Source organism: Protopterus annectens, chromosome 2.part2 (assembly GCF_019279795.1).
Source record: "Protopterus annectens isolate FY-2018-M chromosome 2.part2, PAN1.0, whole genome shotgun sequence".
NCBI lineage: Eukaryota > Metazoa > Chordata > Ceratodontiformes > Protopteridae > Protopterus > Protopterus annectens.
This window is the reverse complement of record NC_056730.1, coordinates 457445300-457468482: the sequence shown is the minus strand read 5'-3', so window position 1 is coordinate 457468482 and position 23183 is coordinate 457445300. Positions and strand designations below refer to the sequence as shown.

Here is a 23183-nt window from a genome sequence, read left to right as displayed (position 1 = left end):
GTTTGCATAAGTAATCTCCAGGTACCCCAGTTTCCAAACACCTCCCAAAAATGTGCTGGTTGACTGACTACCCTAAAGCATTGAAGTTTGTGTGTATAAATTATATATTTTACACACACACACACACACACACACACACACACACACACACACACACACACACACACACACACACATGCACAGACTTGCCATTGTGACTGAAAAGAGTCTATAATGACCAGCTCACTTACTGAGTAAGAAATGATTTAAAAATGCATCTTTTTAATGAACAGCTATGCAGGTATACTGCTTATCTCTTACTAATAAGATAATTACATTTCTAACAAAATTCTAGACAAATGTGTTGACTTTCAGGTGCATACGACATTTAGCTGGTTATTTTTTATATTTTCTATAAAGACGTATGCAGCTTTATCTTCATCATTTCATAGGAGTCCATACTGCAGACAGGTAACTGAATATTTTCAGTGAGACGTCTCTAAGGAGAAAGTAAATGAATTTTACAAGTAATATAATATCAGTTCTCTATATGATCATTCTGAATATACATTGCATTCTGCCCCTTAAAGAGAAATAATCTACCCATACACTGCACAAATCCAACATACTGCAGCTTGACAAATTGTAACAGTGAAAGTACACATAGCCATATCTGGTGCCTACAAGTAGAAGTATGCAGGAGGCAAATTCTCAATCAGCCTTTGACAGTTTTTTTTGACAAAACATTCAGGGAATTAGAGCCACAAGCAGAAACTGCACATACAACTACTAAACAATCTCCAGGGAATTAAATACTACTTTCATGAAGTTGGGAAGGCCAGTTTGTCTTTGGCTCTTTTATGATGACATTTTTATTGACGAAAAGTGCCACTTTTGTGAATAAATATATACTTTTTGCTTTTGCCATCTCAAGATGTGTTCTGGATATTTTTCAGTCCTCAACTCTACAAAGAAGTCAGGCACTTAACCTTATGGATCACAAATACAATGCAACCTGGTAGACTGTGTGTACAATAACAGAGTGCCCCCATAAAACAATAATCCAGGTAACCTTATAACAGTTCTCAGTAAAGTTTCAGGGTTATCAGGTATACAATGAGGCTAAATGTCATTTGACCATTGAGGATATACACACAACTCAATGCTTGAATTTGAATAATCATTTTGACCCTGGCTTTACCAAGCATTTTTCGGATAGCATCTTTCCAGTGACAAAAAAGGTGTTGTATATATGCACATATATGAAAGTTCTGAGGAAAGTGTCCAACTGGGCATTCCTAGATTTAGAGAAAGCATATAATAAGGTCCCAGGATAGCAGATTTGGGCAGTCCCAAGTTCCAGAAACATTGGTGGACTTACTGCAGGCTATGTATAAGGATCCAATCACACAAATGTGAACAGTGTTCAGACTTAAAGAGGGGTTCCCAGTAGGAGTAGCAGTGCATTATGGTTCAGCTTTGAGCCCACTGCTGTTCATACTGATGATGAACTACATTAGCAAACAAGCCTGAAGGGACAGATCAACAAAGCAGCTGTCATTTCACAATTGAGTATTTACACACAACTCAACACCTGAATCTGGCTAGTCATTTTGTTCTTGCATTTACAAGGCAATTTTGGGGTAGTAGCATCTTTCCAGTGGCATAAAAGGTGTTATACATATGCACATATATAAATACTCTAAGGAAAGTGCCCAACTGGCCATTCCTAGACTTGGAAAATGCATATGACAAGGACCAAGGAAAGCTGATTTAGGCAGTCCTGTGCTGGTTTGAAGTCCAAGAAACATTGGTAGAAATAGTGCAGACTATGTACAAGGACCCAATGACTCAAGTACAAACAATGGTCAGTGTTATGGAGGGGTCACTAGATGAAGTGGGTGCGAATCAGGATTCAGCACTCATCCCATTGCCATCCTACTAGTGATGGACTACATTAGCAAACAGGTCAGAGGGGACAGATCAACAAAGCTGCTGAATGCAGATGCAGATGCAGATGATGTGGTATTACAAGCAGACTCTGAACAGGAACTTTGGCAAGTGATAGGGGAATGGACGGCAAAATCGGAGGCATATGGGATGAAATAGGATACAGGCAAAACAGATGTAATGGCAGCAAACTGGAGAAGTTAAATGAAGATGAAATTTGAGATAGAATGGAAAATAGTGAGACAGGTGAACAGCTTTAAGTATCTAGAAAATGTAGTTGAGAGGAAAGAAAGTATGAATGAGAAGGTCACATAACAACAGAAACCAGAGTAGCTCCAATTACAGAGAAGGTCAAAATAATGTATGTGCAGGAAAGCAGAAGATGATATGGTGAAGAAGATTTAGGAGACACAGGAAGAAGGCAAGAGAAAATGAAGACATCCAGCAATATGGATGGACTGCAGGACAGAAGACTTGAAACAGTCAGACATGACTGTCTAAGAAAGAAAGAGTGTGTGCCAATGAATCACGAGAGATACAGACATACAAATATTGCAGGCATGGGCAGTAATGCCCTACTTGTCTGCCAATATAGCAAAACAATGATTCCAACCATAAGTTCTTAAAAATATCTAAGCTAGGGCTTGCTTTAATGCAGTTTGGTAGCCTATTCCATGCATCAGCTACTCGAGAAACAATTAGTACATCTCTCATTCCGATATGTAATGGCAGCTACTGCCCTGTGTACAAAATGGGAAAAAAAGGGGTTGATGAAGATGATGTCAATGATGACATAAATACTAAATCTACATATGAAATATAAACTCATAATAACACACACACCTGTCTGTCTACATAGATAAATAGATGTGTGTGTTTGTGTACCTTATTATCTGATATAGTGCTGATTCAATAAATATGGGGCCATGTGGTGCATTCTCAACCCTGAAGACAAAATCATATACACAGTCCTTCTAAAATCTAAATATAGTGCAACTACGCAGCCCGATACATTTTAATGACCATGTAGGTCTGAAAGTGTTTTTTTATTAATATAGTGCTATATCTCTGAAACATGTTGTTTTCTAATACTTTTGGGAAAATGTATTTCCTATACAGCTACAACCTGTGTTTAATTGTGTTCCTAGATGCAAGGTTACTTACTAAAAGAGTTCCCTGTGATTTTCTGAATGTGAATTTAAAATTATCAACATTTCTTTTTCTGATTATTTAATTGCTTGAAACGTAACTGCTACAGACGAACACCTCAGCATTGGTGTTATAATAGCACAATATATTTTTTGGATTTTGATGTATTCTGCATTTGTTGCAGTGATAAAAAGGAAAATGTACACCTTTTTCTATCATAATCTAATAAGCCTTATTAGCTAGCACTCAGATTCTACATACTGAAAACCAAAAATGTCTACACTGCAAAACTACAGAAGTAAACATTAATTCTATAATCATATCATGAATAATAGTTTCAATTCTTTTTACACAGAGTCCACACAGAATAACTCCCTTCTTTTAGTCATAATACATACTTGACTGTGATTATTACATTTTTTCCTGTAAGTATTTCAGGTTTCATACATAGATTCCACCCAGTATTTGAATAGGTTAGTATTTTACTATGATCAAGTGAAAAACAGCCCTCAACAAGCTCCCCCCCCACACACACACACGCAGGCTAGAAAGACAATAATTTAAATGTAATCGATTAATAAAAGTGATAATTTTTTTTACACACACACAAACACACACAATTTCCGCTCTCCCCCAGGAATAACTTCTTCCTGTCTGGGAATACTTCTGATGCTTGAATGTTATCAGGTTATAAAAATTATACATGCATACATACACACACACACACACACACACACACACACACACACACACACGAAATTGTACACACACACACACACACACACACACACACACACACACACACACACACACACACACGCACACACACACACACACACGGGTCTACTTCAGAAGACTGACAAACCAAAAGACTGAAAATTCAAAATATTCAATGATGGGATTTGCTCCTTCTCCACTGTTGTGTGATCCTGAAGTTGGTATATACAATTAGCAGGGGGTGGGGGTGGGGGTGGGGGAGGCGTAGCTCCCCCACATAAAGGGTGCAGGGACTTGCCCCTGCATTAAAATGTGTTCAGTATTTTGAATTTTCAGTCTTTTGGTTTGTCAGTCTTCTGAAGTAGATCCCCCCCCCCCCACACACATATAAATTGGGTGGCTGTTGATCAAGCAATCCTTTTCAGCCATGACCAGTCTCACAGGGACAACAGCGAAACAGCAATACAGATATGAGACAAGAAACACGTTTCAATAATAAAATAGCACAGATTATGTGATAAAGAATGAAGTTAAACATGCTTTGCATATAAATAAAGTCTTCCTCAGTCTGACATCAGGAAAAGTACCAAACATTCTGTATAATAAAATGGCATGAACACAATATGGTATGCAATCCTAGATTAAATAACATCCACTTGTGATATGGTTTTGGCAAAGTATAAACACATGTTCACAATTACCTAGCTTAAGCATATCTTTCTGGATATTTATGCCAGTTAATCACATCCTTAAGGATATTTACAAGGTGATATAACTAATAAACCAAGCAGTGTAAGGATATGTACATACTGATATCAGAAGGTAAGTGGCTAAGTGGCTGTATGAGTTGAGAGGAAAGGCATTCTCCCCTACCCTTCCTAAAATGGGGGCTTTGCATTGTTATTGATTCACTATGTCTGTCTCTTAAATGAATATGAGTGTTCCCTAAAGGTCAGCGAGATTCTATGCTAGGCTAACAATAACATAATTTGATAATCTTGAAAAACACTCAGCAGGAAAGTAGCTTTAGTTTGAACAGGGAGCCAGTGTAAATATTTCATTAAATCCAATAGTGTGTCAGTTAGCCTGCTAGAAATACAAAACAATGCAATTTGACCTCTACCACTTTAATCAAGTCAAAGTTTTCAGAAGAGTGAATGGCAATTAATGATGGGAGACCATACTCTTGTTTGCGCACCAGGATATGTCTAGCTAAGGCTTGACAGGGTACAGTGGATAACAGATACGCCATTTGTAGCACAGTTTTAATTGAACTATTACCTTATTTACTGCCATTTCTATATGTGGTCCATGTGTCAAGAAAGGTTCAAGGGCCAGGCCCAGATAGCTCTATAATTCACCATTTGGCAGCTTGTGTCCACAGTATTGCAGTTCAGCTCATCTCTTCTTATGCAAACACACACATACCTACAAACACCACTGGGATAGAGCAATCCTGATGTGTTATAGCCTGTCCCAGTGCTCATCAGGAAGCCAACATTATGTCATGACTGTTACAATCTGGGACACCTGTCACACTCATAAAGAACAAATCCATCACTTTACCCATGAAAACAGATTTTTAGTGGGTTAGCATCTAGCCCCATTTTCCATGGTTATATCAGACACTTCGCCGTTTTGTATCATTGCTTCAGTATAATCCAGGACAAATGTCCTATTCACACCGAAGAACTATATTGTTTTCTCACTGAAAGCATCCCAATATATTTCCATCTACCCTCACGGTCACATTAAGCACTACACCAGACTATGTGGTTGTTATAATATAAATTGGTCATTTGCTTGTTATAATACGATCTGGAGCATCTACCCCACTCACATGCACACCACATATAAAAGTACCACTAAAAACAGCATGCAATGTGATGTGCTGCAATCTGTACCCCACTGTGATTATTATGAGGCCATCTATAACACTGTATGGTTGTTGTAATACAGCAGATGATATATGTCCAACGTACACAGAGCAAACATATTACCTTCCCACTGAAAACAGCATTTAGCAAGTTACTATATGGCCTCTCTCATGCTGTCTTAAAAGGCAACATTCTTCCTGTTCCTGTGATCATCATTTTAATTTATTTTAACAATAAACATTGATCAATCATTTTTGGGACCAGTGTGTTCTGCAAATATTGTCAGAAGAAAGATAATGAAGTTCATTGGCAAAGTTCATAAAATACTTTTTGCTTTAACACTCATCTCTCTCTCTCCCTCTTTCTTTCTCACTCTGCTTACACGATTGTTAAAATGCACATCAATCACTGCTGTGGAAGATGCATATTTCCAGCAATGTCACATCAATCACTGCTGTGGGATATATACATTACCAGCAATACTACATTAATCACTGGTGAAGGACATGGGTACAGCCAACAAGCCACACCGGTCACTGCTGTGGGAGATGTACAGTACCCGCAATATCAGTCACTCCTGCAGGAACTACTATTCCACCAGCAATACCACATCAAATATTGCTGTGGGTGGTGTTCTACTACCAACAATGTTACACTAATTACTGTTGTGGGAGGTGTATACTACCAACAATGCCATATTAGCTGATGCTGTGGGAGGTGTTCTACTACCAACAAGACCATATTAATCACTGTTGTAGGAGGTATATACTACCAACAATGACACCTTGATCACTGCTGTGGGAGGTGTTCTATTACCAACAGTGTCACATTAATTACTACTGTGGGAGGTGTACACTACCAACAATCCTATATTAGTCGCTGCTGTGGGAGGTATATACTACCAACAATGCCACACTAATCACTGCTGTGGGAGGTTTTCTATTACCAACATTGTTCCACTAATTATTGCCGTGAAGGTGTATACTACCAACAATGCCATCTTAGTCATTGCTGTGGGAGGTGTTCTACTACCAACAATGTCATAAGTCACTGTTGTGGTAGATTTTAGACTTCCAATAATGCCATATTAGTCACTGCTGTGGGAGATGTTCTATTGCCGACAATGCTACCCTAATTACTGCTGTAGAAGGTGTATACTACCAACAATGTCATATAAGCACTGCTGTGGGAGGTGTTCTACTACCAAAAATGCCATATTAGTCACTGCTGTGGGAGGTATATACTACCAACAATGCCATACTAATCACTGCTGTGGGAGGTGTATACTACCAATAATGCCATATTCTAAATGTTCAACAAGAACCATGCTGCCACCAAGACTGATAAAAAAACAAATAAAACTTTATTCAAAAGGATCAATTTGGAATAAAGTCTTATTTGTTATTTATTTGTTTGTTATTTGTTTTTTATAGGTCTTGGTGGCAGCTTGATTCTTGTGGAACATTTACTTAATTTTTGTACTGAGCTGCTTTCAGCTGTTGGGTATATCTTTTATTCTACAATAATGCCATATTAGTCATTGCTATGGGAAGTGTTCTACTACCAACAATGTCAAATTAGTCACTGTTGTGGGAAGTATATACTACCAACAATGCCACACTGACTGGGAGATGTTAGACTTCCAATAATGCCATATTAATCACTGCTGTGGGAGGTGTTCTAATACCAACAATGTCATATTAGTCACTGCTGTGGGAGGTGTTCTACTACCAACAATGTCATATTAGTCACTGTTGTCGAGGTGTTCTACTACCATCAATGTCATATTAGTCACTGCTGTGGGAGGTGTTCTGCTACCAACAATACCATATTAGTCACTGCTGTGGGAGATCTATACTACCAACAATCGGCCCCTGCTCCAAAACTAGTTAGTTCTCCATCTCCCTTCCCCCTTATAATTCCTTATCTCCACTTCTTTCTCCACATACCCCACCCCCAATCATCAGCATGCTTCCTCTCACTACCTTCCAGCCTCTCTGCTAACACTTTAAGTCAACCTTCCTATCTCTACTATCTCCTCCCATTAGTTCTCCTTTTACCTATTCATCTTCTTTATGCCCCATCTTTGGTTCTCTATCCCCTCTATATATATATATATATATATATATATATACATATATATATATATATATATATATATATATATATATATATATTAGATAGATAATATAGATATACAGATATACATGCACATATGCTTACTTGCTCCTTATGTTTTTTGCCTTCCCTGTATACCAGCTGTTTGTCTTGACCTTGGTTTGGAAATTTGCTCATGCTAGGTGCAAATGTATATTCAGCTAGTTGTCATTCTCATATTTGTAAATTTTACATTAGTTGCACATGCATTTATTACACTGTATGATGTTTTTCTATTGTGGAGCTTATCTCCCTAGGCATCCGTTGAAAATGGGCTTTTGGCTCAGTTGGACTTTCCCAGTTACCAAATGTTAAATAAATGCATCAAACAATACCACATTAGTTACTGCTGTGGGAGGTGTTCTACTACCAACAATGTCATATTAGTGACTGCTGTGGGTGGTATATACTACCAACAATGCTACACTAATCACTAACATGGGGGGGGGTTGTACTACCAACAATGCCACACAAATCACTACTGTGGGAGGTATATACTACCAACAATGCCACATTAATCACTGTTGTGGAAGGTGTTCTGGTGTTCTATTACTAACAATGTCACACTAATTACTGCTGTGGGAAGTGTATACTGCCAACAATGCCACATTAGTTACTGCTGTGGGAGATCTCAGACTTCTACTAATGCCATATTAGTCACTGCTCTGAGAGGTGTTCTACTACCAACAACGTCACACTAATCACTTCTGTGTGAGGTGTATACTATCAACAATGCCATATTAGTCAATGCTGTGGGAGATGTTAGACTTCCAATAATGCTATATTAGTGACTGCTGTGGGAGGTGTATACCACCAACAATGCCACATTAGTCAATGATGTGGGAGGTATATACTACCAACAATGGCATATTAGTCATTGCTGTGGGAGGTGTTATACTTCCACTAATGCCATATTAGTCACTGCTGTGGGAGGTGTTCTACTACCAACGACGTCACACTAATCACTTCTGTGTGAGGTGTATACTATCAACAATGCCATATTAGTCAATGCTGTGGGAGATGTTAGACTTCCAATAATGCCATATTAGTGACTGCTGTGGGAGGTGTATACCACCAACAATGCCACATTAGTCACTGATGGTGGAGGTATATACTACCAACAATGGCATATTAGTCATTGCTGTGGGAGGTGTTCTACTATCAACAATGCAATATTAGTCACTGTTGAGGGAGATGTTAGACTTCCACTTAGGGTTGCCACCTTTTCAAATGCCCAAAGTGGGACATTTTTGGTACAAACATCAGATTTTGCAGGCCAAAACATACCCACAACCAGTACAAAGGACAGAACTTCACTTTTTTGCCTAAATAAAAGCTTATTCTTGTAGCATTTTAGTTGCCTATTCTGTTTCTTATAACATTTAGGTGGTTCAGATACAGAATAACTGTTTTATGCAACTATTACATAAAATATAGGAAGTAATTTTGTCCTAAAATCTCAGGACATTTGCCATTTTTACATTTTTTTTGCAGGACACAACTGCCCAAAGAGGGACTGTCCCTCGCAAAGTGGGACAGGTGGTAACCCTACTTCCACTAATGCCATGTTAGCCACTGCTGTGGGAGGTGTTCTACTACCAACAACACCACACTAATCACTCCTGTGGGTGGTGTACATCACCAACAATGCCATATTAGTCACTGCTGTGGGAGGTGTATACTACCAACAATGCCATATTAGTCACTGCTGTGGGAGGTGTATACTACCACCAATGCCATATTAGTCACTGCTGTGGGAGGTGTTATACTTCCAACAACACCGCACCAAACATTGCTGTTGGATGTGTTATACTACCAACCATGTCACATTAATCACTGCTGAGAGAGGTGTTATGCTACCAACAATGATACATCAGTCACTGCTTTGGATATACTACCAAGAATATCAACAGGCACTAGTATCATATAAATTGCAAGTGTTAACTTTTTCATCCATTTGAAAAGGTGTAAGCTGTACTTGTAGCTTGAAACATCCTTTGGCGGTCTCTCCATGTCTGACAGGGAACTGCTGAGCAAATATTTACTTATGTTGCATGTAAGAAAACCATGTCAGTGTTTACCTTACACAGTAACAGAACTTAAACTGGCTAGGAATGCAGTTATAATATGACAGGGATACAGAACAGAGATGGCATGTTATTTTGTAACATCCTCTCTCAATTCTGAATTCAGGTTAGAGGTATTTTGAGTATACAGCAAATATTCTCCTAACTGTACAATGCTATTTAATTGTATACTAACATGAGAGTGTGGGAGGTTTTTCAATTTCAAAATCAATCTTATGATTTACTTTTATGTTTTTCAAAGTTAAAAGAAATGGGAAAAGCAGAATAATCTAACAAATGATGTAATGCTATTGCAATTGCTATTGCATACTGAGATAACCTGACACCTATTGTGCTTAAATGCCACAGCATCTTAAGAAGAGTCTGCCAGCTTTTCAGGTTGTTCTGTAAGTCTGAACAAGTGATAAGGAGCACATACTTCAAATGTGTTATTAGAAACCTCTAGTCTCTAGGCACAGAGAATAGAAATACATTAGAAACCTGTAGTCTCTGGGCATACATAATAAAAAAAGTGTTTATCCTAGCCTGAGCTGATTATCCTGCCTTTAGAATGTTCCATGTGAACATAACATAAAGAGAGAGAGAGAATAAAAAAATAGGATTCCCACATATTTCAGTAGTGTATCATTTCAAAAGAAATTTACAGGGACGGATTCCTGTCAGTCAAAGTGGCACTTCACATGGTGACTTCAGACTGGTAATGTAACTTGGAACCATATGATGCATAACCATGTGTGAAGTACATAAAGATCCTGCTGCAATTCAATGACAATGTGAAGGCAAGTGAGGCTGGACTACCTTATGATCACGTCATCCACATAAAGGACAGAATGGACTGCAGGAAGGGAAGCAGAAAGATGATTTATGAAAATGGAAAACAAGAGTGGTGCATAACTAATTTCTGGTGAACTCCAGCACTTATCATAGCAGGGTCAGCTGTGACTTTATTAACTTGTGAACTAAAGAATATGTCAGAGACACACACTCCAGGGATCTAAACCTTGTCAGCACAATGAACAAAACATGCTGGAGGGATAGGTTCCTCACACAGAGACTCCCCAGACTCTGGAATAGACTGCCCATACATGTCAAGCAGAGCACCTCTTTGGCCCTCTTCAAAAGGAACCTTGATGACTGGATGGGAGATAGGAAATTCACCCCAGAGATCACATCAGTCTCCCTGCTAGACAGGGGTCCAGGGAAGTAAATACTGTGGGAAGAAATAGCCAGGGAATTGTTATGGCTAGGCTTGTACAGGCCCTAGGGCCGATAGCCTAGTACCAACCTATGAAAGATGATTAACGAGCAACCACTTGAAATGTCGGGATGCAACAGAGTAAGCCCCAAAACACACAGACTGAATAGCCAAAAGAATGGACTTGCATACTAAGACTGATATGCCATTTCTTGAAATACTACCTTTTCTCTGAGGTATGGCAATCTTGGAGTTGGTATACATAAGTTCAGGGGGTGCCTCCCCCCACCAACAGAAGTTTTAAGGAGAACAGTGATTTTGAGAATCACTCTTCTCTAGGTTTTTGGTCTTTTTTTAGTTTTTCAGCACTCAGCATTTGAATAGGAAGCCCAATTAAAGAACCAGGCCTGCATCTATGTGAAAGCATGCCAGTTCCTGAATAAGAAATGGGTGATTGCCTGCATCAAATTAATTACATCCCTGAAAATGGAAGCAGTGAAGAGTTTCTTTCCCACTTCAATAACACTGTTTTCTGTAAGAAAGCAGAAGGTTGATAGTGCGCTGCTTCTTTGCCTCGGACTCTTCTGGTCATCTGTTACTGTCTATATCCAACTAAGGATCATGGATGAAGGGGTTGCTGGACCAGTCCAGCTACCTGATTAGCACATAATAAACAATAACTACATGATCAAGAATCTGGTTAGTCACTTTCTTGATGAAAAGCATGGACTGTACTACCAATAACATGAACAACAGACTAACTATATCAAAACACCTGGAGCCCTCTCTGAACCTTTAATGAAGGATATTCTCAGTCTGAAATTGTACATTGTGAAGACTGTAAGAGAAGGGGTGAAGGCTGCCAGCCTAGTCAAATAGAATTTGATACATAATTCTGGCATTTGTAAATATAAATGTAAAATACAGGCTTGTTTCTTAAATGAAAGAAAACACTGTGAAATGTGAACTTCAAGATTGTAGCAACATTGCCATCTGCTGTAAGGAAAACTAAGCCAAGCATTTCACATCTGTTCTTCTGAAGTTAAAATTATGTCTTGTATACCCTTTGATCTAGACAGTGGTGTTGAAGAGGCTAGCTGAACATATTCTTTCTATTGTTTTAACTTAAGAAATAATTACTAGAGTGTACATGTGAAATGTCTTTTAAGCTGCAGTGGTACAGCGGTAGCGTTGTTGCCTCACAGCAAGAGGTTCTCCTGTTTGGTTCTTGGCTGGAGTGCCTTCTGTGTGGAGTCTGCATGTCCTCCCTGCGGTCGAGTGGCCTCCGAAAGACATGCATGAATGGGCGTGCCTTTCGCTGAAGGTTGGGCGTCGGGCTGGCAACTCGGCACCATAAAAAAATCGACTGCCAATCATTAGCAGACCGGAGTTCTGCTGTGGCAACCCCTAACTGGGAAAAGCCGAATTTCCTGAGCAGGTGTTAGATTGTTAAATAATGCAGCCTATTGGCTTGGGAACTCCAGACTAAGTGTCAAAATGATGTAATGTGTATACTGGGAAAACCTAAGTGTCAAAATGATGTAATCTGGGAGGGCCCAGCAGAGATGTTGTTAGGGAGTTTAAAAACTATTGCTGAAGGAGAGACTGTAAGCATTTTGATCTGACTATCTAACTCAGCACTGACTTGCTCTATGAATGTAAGTTACCTTAGAAGTATTTTTCTTGTAGAAATAGCTAGGACTATAAAGATTAGACTTGTGTTTTTCTGTTATATCAGAACTTTCCTACTGTATTGTTTTAAGTTTCTGTGTGAGCTCTGAACTCTTGGATAGCATTGTATTGTAGTAGTACTGTCTTGTGTTTTTATTATTTATTATTAAATATTTTTAAACCTTTTACCTGTGGCTGGTTTGTGTAGAGTTAAGTTAAGCTCTAGAGTACATTGCATATTTATAGAGTTTATTGTACAAGGCCACTCTAATAAGCCTTATCCTGATTACGCACACTTACCAATTGGATAATAATATTGCACAGTAATAACTGGACACCCTTTTAAGGGCCTTCGGTAGCTGATAAGTATTAGCTGGTGGTGGCAGTAATTACTACCGTATAGTCTGGGTAAAGGGGCACAGCTGGATAATTTGTGTCAGCCTTTCCCAGGAGTGTCTGTGAAGTTGTATAAACACTTATCTCAAAGTGTGTGTGGTGTGTCAGCTACCTGGGCAGGGACACGAAGCACTGGTGGGACAGAGGGAACTGGAGGTTAGCTTGCCAGCTAGGCTGAGATCTGGACCCTATAGCTGTGCTAGTGGGGAGTCTTATTGGGGACCTGGGGAGCAAGGGAGCAACCAGCCCCAGACTGACTGTGATCTCTATGTGCACGTAAGGGAAATTGTAATTTACTGTGTGTATTTCTTATCCTTTCCACTTATATGAGATGCCCTCCCTGGTGTTAGTGGCAAGGACTGAAGCTCCTTGATTGCTGGGCCAGGGCACAGCCGTCACATTGTGGTTTGTAGTGGTGGGATCCACTTCACATACAAATTGGCTTATAGTGGTGTGGGTAGAGTGAATCCTATAGCTTACGTACAGTGACTTCTGACGGTGTTTTGTCCTCTAAAACAGCCACGCAGTGAATACGCAGAGTTCAGATCACAATTGTTTTATTTCTTTTGTTAGCTTAGTTAGTCAGGGTGAGCAGGCAGCATGTTAGCAGAGGAGTATGGAAAGCTGACAAGGAGCCAGCTGGTGGAGATGTGCCAGGCTAGGGGACTGGTGCATGGAAACCTGACTAAGGCAGACCTGATGCAGCCTTAGTTACAGCTGCATCAGAAAACAGCATCCAGGAGGACAATCAGACTGGCAGTGGAGATACAATATCCTCGGAGAATGGACAGCTCAACCTTTCTGCAGTGGACTTAAAAATCCAGCTGGAGCTAAAGAGACTTGAGTTGGAGGCCAGACATTTGGAGATAGAAGCCGAAGAAAAGGAGCATTAGAGCAAGCGTGAGTGGGAAATGCCGACTCTTCGCCAGAGTCCTGGAGCTAATGGGGAAGGGAGCAAATGGACCCCAGAAGTACAACAAGTCAGTAAATTTCTTCTGCAATTTAAAGAGGGGGAACATTTTGATAGTTTCATTCATATGTTTGAGAGGGTAAGCAAACAGTATAGGGTTGACCAAAGACTCTGGGTACGGTTCCTGACCCCCTTACTTCATGGGAAAGCTGTAACTTGTATATCACAAATGCCTGACTTGGTCTGTTTTGATTATACTGCTGTAAAAAAATATATTTTAGAATGTTTTAAGCTAACACCTGAAATGTATAGGAAAAGGTTTCATGAGCATAGACGTAAGGCAGGTGAAAGTGTGTGTGAACACGTTGCTGAACTGTGCACTTATTTTCATAGCTGGGTGAGTGGATGTCAGGTCACTGCTTCTGAAGGGCTGGCAGACCTTTTGGTGAGGGAACAAGCCCTTAGCACTTTGCCTGAGGACATGAGGATCTGGTTAGCTGATAGACAATGTGCTACTTCAGATGAGTTGAGGAAGAAGGGAGCCCTATAACTGGCAAGCAGGGCAGCCTTGCACAGGAAGGAGACCCCCAGTACTGCTCATGGGTCTAAAGGAACTCATGATGGGCAACACAGACTGCCCTAACAGAATCTGCCAGTAGCAGGGGAAGCCACTAGTCCCGGTACACGTCCAGGAGCTAGGGTTAAAAGTTTTGAATGCAACCAGTGGGGCCATGTGGCATACAGGTGTCCATGGAGGCAAGGTGGGGAACCAAAGGTGAGGGAGCCAGTAAGTGGGAAAGACAAAATGCCAATAGTAGGTTGTCTTGGGACAACAAGGGTACCAAACTACCACCAGAGGCTATATCCTATTGTAGTGACTGGCAAAGAGGCCATTTCCAAGAGAGACACAGCCTCTGATATAACCAATGTAAAGCCTGCAATGGTTACAGAGGAGCACTACTTGCCTGGGCAGACTACTCCAGTCAGAGCTTTAGGGGGGATCCCATTCTAAATACCTTTTGCTAGGGTTCACCTTGACTGGGAGGGTGGAAAAGGAAGCCAGCAAGTAGGTGAGTTTGAGGATATACCAGCAGATGTCCTGATAGGGAATGATTTTGATAGTGAAGTACCCTGTGCTTGTGCAGTTACATGCAGTCAGGCTTGAAGACAAGCATGTGGGTCTGGTAAGCCTGGAGGGACCCAGACAGACTGCATGCCTGCAGCCAGGACAGCTGAGGTGGTTACTTCAGGGAGGGGGGTACTCTGTAGCAGTGAGACTGAAGGTGAGCCACAACTGTTTGTGGGTAGTGACGGTCCCTTGCACAGAGTGACAACAAAGGTAGAGGTGAGTAGTAGTACCCAGGCTGACAGTGAAGCACCACTGTCAGAGGATGCCGGACTTTTTGTGGTAGGGGAGCTGGGAAGGGTTACAAGGAGAGAGTTGAGACAGGCTCAGCTCTCAGACCCTACACTGCATGGCCTGAGGCAGGTAGCTAGGGAGGCACCTGATTCTCAAGGGAAGGGGGAATCTGTATACTGGGTAAAAGGGTTACTATACAGAGAGTAGACCCCTGAGGGAGGGCTAGAAGGTGAGAGATTATAGCAGCTGGTAGTGCCTAGAGCCTACAGTCTGGTGCTTCTAGCCATAGCTCATGATATTCTCTTTGCAGGTCACATGGGTATAAAATGTACAGAGTAGCATATTATGCAGAAGTTCTATTGGCCTGGAATTTACACAGATGTAACAGGGTACTGCAGGACTTATGAGCAGTGCCAAAAGGTAGGCAAGGCAGGAGACAAGGTGAGAGCTCTTTTGATGCCTTTGCCTGTGATTGAGGAGCCATTTCAGAGGGCAGCTATAGATATTGTGGGTCCTCTGAGTACCCCAAGTTCCACAGGGAAAAAGTATATCCTAGTGGTAGTGGATTATGCTACATGATACCCTGAGACAGTGGCTTTGACCTCCATTGAGGCAGAGAAGGTGGCAAATGCTTTGTTAGAGATTTTCAGCAGGGTAGGTTTCCCAAAAGGAATACTGACTGACCGAGGTGCCAATTTTATGTCAGACCTGCTGGCTTGTCTGTGGAAGTCCTGTGGGGTGAAGCATTGAAGACCACCCCCTAGTCTTATTGAGAGGTTAAACTCTACAATCAAGTCCATGCTACAGGCAACTGCAGATCAGTTTAAGAGGGAGTTGGACAAATATTTGCCCCATCTGTTGTTTGCTTACAGAGAGGTTCCCCAGGAATCCACAGTTTTTTCACCCTTTGAGTTGCTATATGGGCGTAGGGTGAGGGGACCTCTAGATTTAATTCATGATGAGTGGGAAGGTGAGTGCGAGTCTCACAGGGAGTCTGTTGTGGCATATGTCCTAAACCTCAGGACAAGGCTCAGGGAACTTATGGGCTTGGCCCAGGAGAACCTGGCAGAAGCCCAACAACAGAAAAAGGTGTGGTATGACAGGAATGCTGGAGCTAGAGAGTTTGCTGTGGGGCAGCAGGTAATGGTTCTCATTCCTGTCAGACACAACAAGCTGCAAACAGCTTGGGAGGGACCCTACAAAGTAGTAAGAAAGGTAAGTGATGTTAACTACGTGGTGGAACTGCTAGGCAAACGGCAGGGACACAAATTGTACCAGGTTAACAGGATGAAACCTTACCATGATAGGGAGGCCCTTGTGATGAGCATTTGCAGTGGATTGCAGGAGGAGTCTGAGGGAGATCTGGGGACCGATCTCCTCAGTGAGGCTCGGGCTGACACCTCAGTGGAAGGGCTAGCAATGTGCCAGCAGCTATCTCATACCCAGGTTCGAGAAATCCAGGCAGTGTTGCAGGAATTTGGGGACATGTTCACTGGGAAAAGTACAGTTGTGAACACTTACCATAAATGTAGATGTTAGAGTGTATTCACTGTTGCAGTCATTACATTTGGGTTATCTGCTTGCAAGTTGCCCTCAGTCAGCCTGATTAACAAAGTATTGGGTCCTGTGTAGGTTGCTGTCACTTCTTCCATGATGTCAGGTCGTCAGGGGCAAAAAACATGCAGCCGACGCCATTACATCAGTTTTTCTTGCCCCAGATGTCAGATGCCCCTCTAATGGGAAGCAATTAAACATAAAAGCACAAAGATATACCTCCAACAAAAAAGCAAATACACCAAAAAGGCTTTTAAGCATAGTAAAGAAATGTAGAGGTATAGCCAAAAGAAGTTAGGGGGCTGGAGGGAGGGTAACCAGGACTGCAACAGTGAATACACTCGAACATCTACATTTATGGTAAGTGTACACAACTGTACTATGTTCTTCATGTTTCACTGTTGCGGTCATAACATTTGGGTAGATTCCCAAAGCTATGGTTGGGAGGAGGAGTTTAGATAGCATTGGGGCCAGCTATAAGGCCCTGCAAGACTGCAGTGGCAAAGCCAGCTCTGAATTAGAGAAAACTGGCAAATGATAATGCTTGGTGAAAGTATGTACAGAACTCCAGGTAGCAGCTTCTAGGATGTCCCTAGTAGGGACGCCTCTGAGAAAGGCTGTAGAGGTAGATGTAGCCCTGGTGGAGTGAGGTCTGATCCCCTGGGGGATAGGTTTTCCATGGTGCTTACAGCAGAAATGAATGCAATGGCTTATCCATTTAGAAATGGGTTGCTTTGATACAGCCTTCCCCTCTGCCCCTGCAGCAAATGCTGCCAGCAGTTGTTTAGATTTCCTTTGAGGTTTAGTCCTGTTCAAGTAGAATTTAAGTTATCTGTGCACATCTAAGGAATGCAGTATCCGTTCCCCTTTATTCTGTGGATTGGGAAAGAAGGCTGGCAAATGAATGGACTGATTAAGAGCCACAATGGATACCACCTTGGGCATGAAGGATGGACTGGTTCTGAGGGACACCCTGTCTGCATGAAAGATGATGAAAGGCTCCACTGCCATAAGGGCCTGTAATTCAGATACCCTTCTAGCTGAAGTGATTGCTAAAAGGAAAGCTGTTTTCCAAGAAAGAAATTTTAAGTCTGCAGTAGCAGCTGGCTTGAAAGGAGGTAGAGTGAGTTTCTCCAAGACAAAGTTAAGGTCCCAGGCTGGGGTTGGAGCTCTTCTGGGTGGTCTCAAATTTTTGGCCCCCCTGAGGAACTGCCTGAGTAGTGGATGAGAGAAGAGGGGCGGTTCTGTGTTATAATGAGCTGAAATGGCTGAGGCATGGATTTTAATGGAAGAAAAAGACAGGGCCTTGTGAAGCATCTCAGTTAAGTATTGTAAAATCTGAGGTAAATTGGGTGCTGCTGCTGTACTCATCCCTTTAGATTGGTTCCAGGCACAGAATCTTTTCCATTTTTCAGCATAAGATTTTCTAGTACTAGGACTCCTTGCCTCTAAGATGATATCCATCACAGGTTTGCTGAGGGATGGTAAAGGAGAGATTAAGTAATTAGCCAGGCTGCAAGGTTCAGTGTTGGAAGCTGAGGGTGCAGAATCTGGTTCTCCTGCTGAGACAGCAGGGAAGGAGACTGAGGCAGGTGCCGTGGAGATAACCGTGACACACTGTGCAGGAGGGGGTACCAGTGTTGGTGCGGCCAGTCTGGAACAATCAAAATCATCCTTGGTTTGACCTGTTTGACTTTTAGTAGTACTTTGGAGAGCAGAGGCAGAAGGGGGAAGGCATAGACTGATAGGTTTTTCCAGCTGAAGGACAGAGCATCCACTTTCCAGGCTTGTTTGTGGGGAGTCCTTGTGCAAAATGTGTCCAATTGGTAGTTCTGGGGAGAGGCAAACAGGTCTATATCTGGGCTCCCCCATTTGCTGGTCAACATATTAAAAATCCTTGGTTCCAGTTTCCACTCTTGTGGGTCCATGAGGTTTCTGATTAATCCATTTGCCAGTGTATTTAATTTTCCTGGCAGGAATTGAGCTTATAGGTGCACTTGGTAGCTCAAGGCTGTGTTCCACAATGCCATGGCTAGTCTGTACAGGGGGTAAGTATGTGAACCACCCTGCTTGTTTATGTACCACATAACAGTGGTGTTGTCCGTCTTTACCATTAGTTGTCCTGGAAAAATGTGGTCCTTGAAGGCTGTTAGAGCGTTCTGTACAGCTAACATTTCTTTTTGATTGATATGCAGGTGCATTTGACTTGGGTTCCATTTGCCCTGAATGCACTTCCCTGTCAGGTGAGCTCCCCATGCATAGTCTGATGCATCTGTTGTTAGGGTTTGGGCGGCAGGGGGTGGTGTGAAAGGTAGTCCTTTGTTTTGGTGGCAAGCCTCTGCCCACCAAAGGAACTCTAGGCGTAGGCAAGGTATGAAAAGAATCATTGTTTCTAGGTTTTGAAAATGTTGACACCATAGGCTTTTTAGATACCACTGTAGTTTCCTCATATGCAGTCTTGCATATGGAATTAGAAGAAGGCCATGAACCCCAAAGGCTTGCAGTATTTGTCTTGCAGACAGCAGGGTTTTTGTGGCCACTTGTTTGAAGTAGGTTGTCAAATGAATTTGCTTTTCTGGCGTGAGGGAAGCCATCTGGGAAGTTGTATTTAAGCTTGCTCCCAGGAATATAATTTGTTGACAGGGTACCAGGTGTGATTTATTTTCGTTTATGGTGTAGCCCAGACAAGTTAGAACCCTTTTTACAAAGGCCAGATGATTCAAAAGTATGTCCTGGCTTTCTGCCTGAATTAGACAATCGTCCGGGTATGGGTATATTTGAATATTTATTTGCCTGCAGAATGCAATAACTTGATCTAGGCACTTTGTGAATACCCTGGGCACAGAAGATAAGCCAAAGGGCAGTGCAGAGAACTAATAGTGCATGTAGCCTGCTTTGAAGCGTAGGTATCTTCTGCAAGATTCCCTGATTGGGATGTGTCGGTATGCTTCTTTTAAATCTAGTGTTGCCAACCAGGCATCTTTGCCTAGCATAGGAAGTAATTGGTGAAGAGTCAGCATCTTGAATTTTGGAATTCCCAAAAAGGTGTTTAGAGTAGACAGGTCCAGGACAGGACGCCATGAATTATCTTTTCTGGGTACCATGAAAAGTCACAAGTAGAAACCTTGTCCCTTTTCCTCTTCTGGTACCAGCTGAATAGCCCCCATGCTTAGGAGAGAAAGTACTTGTTTCTGGGCCTCCGCCCACTGATTTGGTAGGTCTGGCCACCCACTTGGTGTTGGCAGCATGTGGAAGTGAAATCTGTATCCCTGGGATACTATTTAAAACCCATTTGTCCTGGGTAATGAGTTCCCAATTCTTTGCATAAAGAGCAATCTTCCCCCCAAAGGGGCAGTCAGATGATGAGTGCTTGGAAATTTTAAAAGGAAGTCATTGAGACAGTTTACCATAGGAGGGAGTCTTATTATTCCCAGACGTGGAAGTGGAGGCCCCCCTTAGTGCTTAGTTCTGTGAGTCCCCTGGGACTGGAACCTGGGATTTTTGCTGTATCTGGGTTTGGCTTGAGAAGACTTGGAAGGGGCTGGAAAGGACCAATTCTTAGAGGGCCAGTGCCAACTAAATCTAAAAGGCTGAGCTTGTAAAAAATCTTTAACAGTTTGCATAGATTTAGCTTTATCTTCCATCTTTTTAAGAACTTCCTCAGCCTTGTTGCCAAACAGGTGGTCCTGACTTAAAGGATCGTCTTACAATTAAGCTTTAACATGATCAGGCAAAGATTGCTCCTCAAGCCAAGCATGCATTCTGAGCACAGATCCAGTAACAGCAGCCCTGCAAGAGGCCTCTAATGAATCAAAAACACATTGCAAAGTATGTTTTACAACTTGTTCGGCAGAATGCATTAAATCCTGTAATTCTTTATTTTCCACACAGTCAGGAATCAACATCATTTTCTGTTTAAGCAGTCCAATAACATGTTGCTGATATTTTAACATATGAAACTGGCAGTTTAAAGCCCTAATGGCCAAGGTTGCAGAAGTGTAAACCTTCTTACCCCATCTATCCAGCACCCTGGAGTCTCTATCAAAAGCGGTAGGATTTTTAGCAATAGAAGCCTTAATGCCCTTGGGCCCCTGTGAAATAGTCTCTGGATAGGCAATAGGATTTTTGAAAAGGAACCTGTGAGACTCAGGGACCCTGTAGTATCGGTCAGGGGTTTTCTGGGAGTAGGAGGCAGGGAATCATGGTCCAGACTATATTCAGAGAAAGCAACATCAACAATGTCTAGTACAGGAGGAATAGCTAAAGGCCTATGCTGAGGTAGGAGAAGGAAATCCCTCAGCCTCTTTTAAGAATCTGAAAAATCCTGGCTTCCCACTGGAAATGCTCTCTTAGAGTATGTAAGGTTTCCCCAAAGGAAAAATCCTCAGGAGCGGAAGCAGAGGGAATAGAGTCCTCTGCATCAGATTCCTCATAAGTAGGCAAGAACAAATCCAGGTCATCAGAAAAGTCAGAAAAAAACAGAATCCTGATCAGAAGATTCATAATCAACCTCAGTCCTAGGCCTCTTAGAGGGCGGGGGGGGGGGGGTTGGCTAGCCCTGATTAGAGTTATTAGATCTTCAGCCATGCTTATCATTTATTTTTTGGTACAGTAGCCTGAGCATATGGCCTGGGCATAGGTTTTTTTGACATGGATTGAGATTTAGGCCTAAGTAATGAAGGAGGCATTGATTTAATATGCAAGTCCGTAGGCATGAATACACCCTCAGAAGCAGGTGCCTGCACAGCGGCTCTGGACCCCATCCAAATGTAGAGACATCCGCGGGTTCCATAGCTGAAGCATCTCGCGGCATACCGGTCTCTGAATGGGTCTCAGTAGAGGCCTGCGAATCAGAAGTAGTGGGTATCAGGGGCTGCGAAAGCACCTCACTGAGTACCGGCAAACTGGCGACTGGCTTAGGAGAAGCGTCATTGGCAGTTTTGGACCTCAGCGGCCTGTCTCTGTCTTTATCTTTGCATTTTTTCGGAATCCCGGTAGTCGGATGGGTAACCAACGACATTTCTGGATAATTAAACCGAGAACCGAAATATTTATCGGCAAAAATATACCGATGACGGATAGTGCGCTGATTAAATAAAGCACAAAACCGACAGCAAGGTACATCGTGGTCAGGGCTGAGGCAAGGAATACAGTAAGAATGAAAATCTTTATGAGGTATTTGCTTTCCACAAGTAATGCAATTATTAACTTTTACTGACATCAGTAATGAGCAAGAAAAAGTTTCCCAATGAGGTACTTAGCTTTAGTTGAAGACTGTGGTTCTGAAACTCAAAAACGAAAATTTCAGGAGTCAGCCAACCGGCAATTGCGAACTGCTTCTGCTTCGGGTACCGCACAGCAAGAAAGACTGATGTAATGGCGTCGGCTGTATGTTTTATACCCCTGAAGACCTGACGCCATGGAAGAAGGGACAGCAACCAACGCAGGACCCAAGACTTTGTTAATCAGGCCAACTGAGGACAACCTGCAAGCAGATAACCCAAATGTAATGACTGCGACAGTGAAACATGAAGGACATCCAGGGTGCACCCATCTGGTGCAGCACCAGGTGGATACAGGACCCCAAAGGCCTATTAGGCAGGCCCCTTATAGGGTGCCTAAGAGTGTCAAACAGACTCTGAGGGAAGAGGTACCAGAGATGTTGGAACTAGGGGTGATTCAAGAGTCCAACAGTCCCTGGGCCTCGCCAGTGGTGCTGGTGCCAAAGAAGGATGGCAGCACCAGGTTCTGTGTGGATTACAGGAAATTAAATAGCCACACAGAGTCAGATGTTTTCCCCATGCCTAGGACAGATGAGGCCCTAGAGCAGCTGGATGGGGCTAAGTATCTTACAACCATTGATCTTACCAAGGGTTACTAGCAGGTGCCCTTGACTCCCAGTGCTAGTGAGAAGTCAGCCTTTGTGACTCCTTTTGGCTTGTACGAGTTTACAAAGATGCCCTTTGGAATGAAGAATGGCACAGCGACTTTCCAGAGGCTGGTGGATAATATCCTAGTAGGAGAAGGAGGGTTTGCCCTTGCTTACCTAGATGATACTGCCATCTACAGCCATTCCTGGCCAGAGCACCTTCAGCATGCCAGGGAGGTGCTGGGCAGACTACAGAGGGCAAGGTTGACCAATAACAAGCAAATGTCAGGTGGGTATGGCAGATTTCTCCTA

General features: G+C 42.2%; 1 protein-coding gene across 2 annotated transcripts in view; it reads right to left on the bottom strand.

Annotated features, from left to right (window-relative positions):
* Nucleotides 1–23183, bottom strand: part of GCNT4 (glucosaminyl (N-acetyl) transferase 4) — a 430511-nt gene that overhangs the window by 66263 nt on the left and 341065 nt on the right. Inside the window, exon 3 of one of the 2 annotated variants that reach the window (XR_006363845.1) lies at nt 242–478. The exons of the other annotated variant lie outside the window; for it this stretch is intronic. The gene's annotated coding sequence lies outside the window, so the exon portion shown is untranslated. Of the gene's footprint in view, nt 1–241; nt 479–23183 lie in introns of those variants that run through there. 2 annotated transcript variants of the gene reach the window in all.